The 8140-nt window shown below is 45.5% G+C and overlaps 1 long non-coding RNA gene across 1 annotated transcript; it reads left to right on the forward strand.

Moving 5' to 3' along the window:
* The first annotated feature begins 208 nt into the window (after positions 1–208).
* LOC123459262 lies at positions 209–7863 on the forward strand. Its single transcript, XR_006636162.1, has 4 exons — positions 209–342; positions 4010–4069; positions 4220–4365; positions 7484–7863. It is a non-coding gene; the product is annotated as an uncharacterized LOC123459262 (long non-coding RNA).
* The last annotated feature ends 277 nt before the right edge of the window (positions 7864–8140 follow it).

The raw sequence follows: 8140 nt of genomic DNA on the forward strand, positions 1-8140 counted from the left end.
TCCCTGAAGGTAAAAAGGGCAGGAAAGTTTGCACTGCTAGAAATCAAAGATGATCTGTCTTCTTATCTCTTGCCTAGTTCCCCAGACCTGTTTCTCCACAAACAACCACGACCCCTCCTGGGAGGGAGGGCTTTCATAGGATTTAAATATTGTGGTTGATCAAGTTCAGCACCCAGAACTTGATGTCAGGGCTAACATCTTCGTGAGACAGCCCCTAGTCCTAACCAACCAGCTATCCCTCTGGTTCACCTGAGCTGGAAGACAGCCCACCACCATAAGGTTATAAACACCTTTGCAAGGGGAAGACAGGCTCTCTAAGCACTTGGGAACTTGCAGCTGTGGGTGAGTTTTTCCCTCTGCTGGGCCTGGGCTGGCTTGGCCATGTGGGATCCCTAGTCAGTTGGGTGCCTTTTCTTGGCTCTGTACTTCCCTCAATAAATATAATAATTTAATAATTATCCTTCTCAATATTTTTTATTTGAGTATTTGATTAAAATTAGAAATGAAGGATGGGCGTGGTGGCGCACGCCTGTAATCCCAGCACTCGGGAGGCAGAGGTAGGAGGATCACTATGAATTCAGGGCCACCCTGAGACTACATAGTTAATTCCAGGTCAGCCTGGGCTAGAGTGAAACCTTACCTCAAAAAAAAAAATTAGAAATGGACCTAGGTTTTGGGGTTCAAAGACTAACCTGGACCCCAAGCACCTCATTATAACCTGCAGCCCCCTGGGGACCCACCTCCCAGCTCACAGGCTGCTCCTGTAGGGTTCAGGCTCCTCTTTGCTTCATGCTTGGAAATTTCTTTCTTCCTAATATGCTCAGACTTGGAATGAATGTTTTAGTCCACATCTGTAAGGGCAGCATTTGGAATAGACAATATATACTATATTCTTAACCTTCCATTTATTTAACCTTCCTTTATTTCTGGGTCTTTCTCCTGTGTGCCACTGAACACATCTGAACTGAAAGAAAAGGAGGTATTGTACAGCAAACTCCTCCAAATTGAAATATTCCCTCCTGAAGGGAGGAGGGAGGCTTAGGAGGTCAAGTCTGGGAGAGCTGAAGCTTAAAAGGTCACAGGACCATTTCCCAGGGCTATTCAAGCAGTAAACAACTGCTTAGGGACAGCCTCTGACCAGTGTTGGGCAGCAGTTTTCTCTGAATGGAAACATTCCCTCCTCGAGGGAGGAGGGAGGCTTAGGACTCCTGAGGTCAACCAGTCTGGGAAAAAGGTTGCAAAACCCTTCCCTGAGGATAAGGAAAGATTGAACAACTGCTTGGGAGACTCTGACCAGCCCAGCTGCTTTCAAGTCACGCGCAGTGAGGCCATGTTGCTTCCACGAGTGGCCACCTGTCCTGGGGTGGGCTTTGCAGTGATGCAGCTGTCCGTGAGTCACACATGCTCCTGTAAGCAACCCCTCACCTGCTCTGTAAGTCACCTCCATGAAACTCCTTGGTTCACAAACACTGGCTTAATGGTGCTTTGATCTGTCCCCCTGGGGTGAAGAGATGTGTGTTACTTCCATGACTGTAAACAGTATCCCATGGTAATCCCCCCCCCTTTCCCCTTTGAAACTCCATTCTCCCCTCCCCCTCTCAATCAGTCTCTCTTTTATTTTGCTGTCATGATCTTTTCCTCCTATTATGATGGTCTTGTGTAGGTAGTGTCAGGCACTGTGAGGTCATGGATGTCCAGGCCATTTTGTGTATGGAGAAGTGACTCTTCCTTATTTAATAATATAGCCTGTCCAATAGTGCTATCCAGGAACCACCATCTGCACAAAGCTCCCATGTGCCTCTGGCTAGTGCTATTCCCATCTACAGGACAGAGACACGGCCCTGGAGAGCTTGCTACAGGAAAGATAAAGAAAGACACTGGGAATAAAGCAGGTTTTAATCAGGCTGCAGCCCTGCCCCCTCTCAAAGCCTGGGAGCCCTGAATTTTATTTTTTTATCCCTTGGGTTGGGAGGGGCTTACAGCAAAAAGACAGCTTACATATTGATTGGCTAATAGAAAAGTCTTAATATATATGATTATAAGAAAATGGCAAGTTGTAAGAAGTTGGTAAGTCCCCCATAAAGTTTCCAGAGAGGGGCTGGAGAGATGGCTTAGTGATTAAGGCATTTGCAAAGCCAAAGGACCCAGGTTCAATTCCCTGGGACCACATAAGCCAGATGCACAAGGGGCACATGCATCTGGAGTTCGTTTGCACTGGCTAGAGGCCCTGGCATGCCCGTTCTGTCTCTCTCTCTTTTTCCTTTCTCTCTCTCTGCTTATAAATAAATAATTAAAAAAAAAAAAGTTTCCAGTAGCCAGGCGTGGTGGCACATGCCTTTAATCCCAGCACTCGGGAGGCAGAGGTAGGAGAATTGCCATGAGTTCGAGGCCACCCTGAGACTCCATAGTGAATTCCAGGTCAGCCTGGGCTAGAGTGAGACCCTACCTCGAAGAACCAAAAAAAAAAAAAAGTTTCCAGAGAAGTCTGAAATTTCTTGTCTGAGGAAGTCCTTGTTAAGGGGGAGAAACCACAGGTTTCTGTAAGGTGACCATAGCTAGCAAGGCTGACCACAAGCCTGTTCGAATTCTGCTGGCAGATAGCAGTACAAAAAGGGTAAAGATTGGGCTGGAGAGATGGCTTAGTGGTTAAGCGCTTGCCTGTGAAGCCTAAGGACCCCGGATCGAGGCTCGGTTCCCCAGGTCCCACGTTAGCCAGATGCACAAGGGGGCGCACGCGTCTGGAGTTCGTTTGCAGAGGCTGGAAGCCCTGGCGCGCCCATTCTCTCTCTCTCCTCTATCTGTCTTTCTCTCTGTGTCTGTCGCTCTCAAATAAATAAATAAATAAATAATAGAAAAAAAAAAGGATAAAGATTAAATCCTTGTTTTCTTTCCATGTCCAATATCAAACGTACATGGGAATTTTTATAGGCCAGTCCAGAATTTTTATGGGCCAGTCACTTATAATCAAATTCCACTAGAGAGAACCTGGCCTGTGGTCAAACAGAGCTTCAAGGGAGGCTGGACAACAAAGTGTAGACAGTCTGTGCAGCAAAAGGAAAAGAACCTTTTGGGTTGAGACATTGTTGCAGTGAGGTTCGCATTGCTGGTAGAAATCACCCAACCAAGAGCAGCTTGTGGGAAAAAGAGGTTTATTTTGGCTTACAGGCTCGAGAGGGCTCGAGGCAGGGGGAAACGATGGCACGAGCAGAGGGTGGACATCACCCCCTGGCCCACATCAGGTGGACAATAGCAACAGGAGAGTGTGCCAAACACTGGCATGGGGGAACTGGCTATAACACCCATAAACCCACCCCCAACGATACACTGCCTCCAGGAGGCATTAATTTCCAAATCTCCATCAGCTGGGAACCTAGCATTCAGAACACTTAAGTTTATGGGGGACACCTGAATCAAACCACCACAGAGATGCTTCAGTCAGTATAAGTGCTTGTCACACAAGCATGAGTACCTGAGTTCAGACTGAGTTCTGAGGAGAACTCATGGAAAGCAGGACAGTCACGTGGATATTTGTAGTTCCCACGTGCCTATACTGAGATAGGAGGCAGAGACAGAAGACTCCCACAGGTCTGGGGCCAGCTAGCCCGGTGAATGCAGCAGTGAACCGTGAGGAGATCCTGCCTCACATAAGGTGGAAGGGGAGGACCAACTCTTGAGGCTGTCCTTTGACTTCCACAGGCCTGCCATGATGGCCCACCCAGGCCCGTATTCCCACACACACTCATGCTGTAGCATGCACATGTCCCCACTCCACACTCACATACATATACACAGCCAAAAAACAAACAAAAAGGACCCTCCTAGGTCAAGTCTGGTGGCCCATGCCTGTAATCCCAGCACTTGAGAGGTATGGATACAGGAGGATCAAGAGTTCAAGGTCATCCTTGGATACATAGTTCAAGGCCAACCTGGGCTACATGAGACCCTGTCTCAAAAAAAAAAAAAAAAAAAAAAACCCACAAACTAAAAGGGCTTTATTTTTTTTTTTCAGGAAAGAAAAAGTCAAGAGTCAACAGGTGTGGTGGCCAACGCCTTTAATCCCAGCAAGAAGGTAACGTATCTGGGGCTGGGTGGGCTAGCTGAGGGAGACAGCCATGGGCTGGCAGGCTGTTAAGAGTCTCACCCTCACTCTGGGCACAGTGGACAGCCTCCCAGAAGCATAAACAGGAAGCTGATAGAATCTGATTTTCATATTTCAAAGGTTGTTCCTGCTACAAGGCCCAGGTGACGGTATCTACGTTCCAAGGATATGCATTCCTGTCAGGGTGCTGAGCAGGGCCGGGCAGGCAACACAAGGCAAGTCTGGACTACTGGAAAGCAAAAAAAAAAAAAAAAGTCACAGGACAGGTGAGCCAACTTGAAAGAACTCCCAGCAACCAATGTTGCAAGAATTTGAGCAAGTAAGTGCACAGGCCGGGTGTGGTGATGCACACCTTTAATCCCAGAACTCGGGAAGCAGAGGTAGAAGGATCATCGTGAGTCTGAGGCCACCTGAGAATACATAATGAATTCCAGGCCAGCCTGGGCTAGAGTGAGACCCTACCTTGAAAAAACAAAAAAAGTGCGTAGCATAGCATCATTTGTAAGCAAAGTATAAAAAAAAGTGCATATACACAACAGCGTGGTGGCATAAATACCTGAACAGGCAAATAAGGAAGAAGACACAAGTTTCTCTCCAGGCCCCAACTGCTTAAAAAATTTATTTAGGCTGAGGCATAGTGGCAGTCACCTTTAATCCCAGTGATTTAACTGCTAAGCCATCTTTCCAGCCCTAATAAATAATTTTTTTGTTTATTTTTACTTATTTATTTGAGAGCAACAGACAGAGAAAAAGGGGGAGAGAGAGAGAGAAAGAGAGAGAGAACGGGCGCGCCAGGGCCTCCAGCCACTGCAAACGAACTCCAGATGTGTGCACCCCATTGTACATCTGGCTAACATGGGTCCTGGGGAATCGAGCCTAGAACCGGGGTCCTTAGGCTTCACAGACAAATGCTTAACTGCTAAGTCATCTCTCCAGCCCTCAATAAATAAATTTTTAAAAATAGTATCCCAGAGCCGGGCGTGGTGATGCATACCATTAATCCCAGCACTTGGGAGGCAGAGGTAGGAGGATTGTCATGAGTTCGAGGTCACCCTGAGACTACTTAATGAATTCCAGGTCAGCCTAGGCTAAAGCAAAACCCTTCCTCGAAAAAAAAAAAAAAAAAAGTATCCCAGAGCTGAATGTGGTAGGGTACGCCTTTAATCCCAGACTCAGGGGCACAGGTAGGAGGATTGCTGTGAGTTTGAGGCCAGCCTGAGACTACATAGTGAATTCCAAGTCAGCTTGGGCTAGAGCGACACCCTACCTTAAAAAAAAAAAAATAAAGAAGCTGGGTGAGGTGGTGCACACCTTTAATCCCAGTAGTTGGGAGGCAGAGAGAAGTAGGAGGATTACCATGAGTTTCAGGCTACCCTGACACTACATACTGAATTCCAGATCAGCCTGGGCTAGAGCAAGACCCTACCTTGAAAAAAAAATGCTCTTTTGGGGCTACAAAGATTGCTCAGTAGTTAAGGTGCTTGCCTGAAAAGCCTCAGGAACCAAGTTCAATTCCCCAGTACCCACATAAAGCCAGTTATAAAAGGTGGTGTTTGCAAGTGTCTACAGGCCCTGGCGCACCCATGCTGTGTGTGTGTGTGTGTGTGTGTGTGTGTGTGTGTGTGTGTGTGTGTCTATCTACTTTTCACTCTCTCAAAATAATAAAATAGTAAGCTCTTTTTAAAAAATGCTCTTTCTGAGCTCATCATTGAAGTAGACTTAAAATACACCCACCATGGCTCAGAATTTTGCAGAAGAGGGGACAAAAACATTATAAGAGCCACAGGATGGTATATCATGCCCAAAAGCACTTCCTCCCCCCAACAACTGACTGTTGATCCCACAATGTGTAACTCACAACTTCACGGAGAATACTTGCCACCCCACTGAGGAAGCCCCAGCGGAATAGCAGCAAGGATGAGGGAAAGGATGGTACCAGTACATGATGCAGCCATATGAAATATGTCTGTAATAAATATGCCTGTCCATAATAAATTTTTTAAAATGCTTTTTCAGTGAGCTGGGCATTCAATTCCCCAGCCATGTAAAATGAGATGCAAAAACTGGCACAGGGCTGGAGAGATGGCTTAGCAGCTAAGGCACTTGCCTGCGAAGCCTAAGGACCCATGGTTGACTCTCCAGATCCTACACAGGCCAGATGCACAAGGTCACATATGCGCACAAGTGGTGCACACATCTGGAGTTCGATTACAGTGGTTAGAGGCCCTGGTGCACCAATTCTCTCTCTCCCTCTCTCATAAAAAAAGAAAGAAAAAGAAAAGGCCAGTTTATTAGGCTTGCCTCAAAAAGAAAAAAAAAGTGGCACAAACATCTGGCATTTGTTTGCAGTTTGAAAAGATCCCAGTACATGCACACACACAAATGAATATATAAAGACAAGGTCTCAAGCCAGGCATGGTGATGCTCGCCTTTAATCCCAGCACTCAAGAGGCAGAGGCAGAGGAGGATCGCTGTGTGTACAAGACCACCCTGAGACTACACAGTGAATTCCAGGTCAGTCTGGGCTAGAGTGAGACCCTACCTCGCAAAACCAGAAAAAAAAAAAAAAAAAAAAAAAAGACAAGGTCTCATAAAACCCAGACTCAAACTTACTGTGTAGCTGAGGCTGGCCTTGGACTCTTGATCTTCCTGCCTCCACCTCCCAAGTGCTGGGAAGTATGACTCCCTGCCTGACTTATCTCCCGTGTTTTAAAAAGAACTAAATAATACAACAGAGCATTACCAGCAACATTTATCTCATTACAGCAGCTGTAAAAGGAACAAACCAGCTGTGAGTACACATTCCAGAAGAAATATATGAGGGAGAACTTTCTAAAAGACAAGACAAAACACTATTAAGAGATGGGGAGATGGACTAACAGTTAAGGTGCTTACTTGCAAAGCCTGTTGCCTTGGGTTTGATTTCCCAGTACCCACATAAGCCAGATGCATAGAGTGGTACTTGCATCTGGAGTTCATTTGCAGCGGCAAAAGGCTCTGGTGTGCTTTCTCTCTCCCTCTCTCCTTGCAAATAAAAAAATAAAACATTAGCTGGGTGTGGTGGCTCACGCCTTTAATCCCGGCACTTGGGAGGCAGAGGTAGTAGGACTGGTGTGAGTTCCAGGCCAGCCTGAGACTACAGCGTGAATTCTAGGTCAGCCTGGGCTAGAATGAGACCCTACCTTGAAAAACCAAAATAATAATAATAAAATATTATAAAAAACATTATTAATCAGTGCAGTAAATGAAGTGCTAGGATCTCACTGTCTAATGAACAAGGGCTGCTTTATAAAAATGCTTCTTATTAGTAAAGTTATATCTTAAAATATTTGTAACCCAATAACAAGCAACCTATCATATGAGCCTTTTTGTCTGGCCTTTCAGCGAAGCTCCAGTAATTGCTGCCTCTCTTTGAACTTCACCACCGTGCCTAAGGACTTCCAGAAGGAAGACGCCAGAAAGTCGGTTAAGGAACACAAAGACTCAGTAAACAAGTCAGGGTCAAGGCCAAAAAGAAGTAGTCCAAAGGCAAAGCTCAGGACAAGTTCAACAACCTAGTCCTGTTTGACAAAGCTACTTACAACAAGTTCAGCAAGGAGTTCCCAACTGTAAGTTTACTCCCCTAGCTGTGGATCCTGAGAGATCCAAGCCCAGCCCTTCAAGGCTCTCCTAGTGAAGGACTTGTCAAACCACTTTCAAAGCACAGAACTCAAGTAATTTATACCAGAAATACTAAGAGTGAAAAATCCCCCAGCTTCTGGTGAAGATGCATGAACAGGGTTAAGTGACTGAATATTTGGAAAAATAAAACATTTATTAAAATGAAAAAACGTTTACTACATGAAAAATACATGCTGAAATTATTTACTGATTTTGAAGTTGCCTGGGTTAATAAAAAGAATCTTTCATACTATACCCAAAAACCTACAACCACCAGATGATTTCTTGGTTTCCCAACCCACCATCTTATATTCCTGTTTTCTACCAAAAGACATTATGGTTCTCAAGGTTGTCTTTTTACATTTTATTGAAAACTTCCAT

This window comes from Jaculus jaculus, chromosome 1 (genome assembly GCF_020740685.1).
Source record: "Jaculus jaculus isolate mJacJac1 chromosome 1, mJacJac1.mat.Y.cur, whole genome shotgun sequence".
Classification (NCBI taxonomy): domain Eukaryota; kingdom Metazoa; phylum Chordata; class Mammalia; order Rodentia; family Dipodidae; genus Jaculus; species Jaculus jaculus.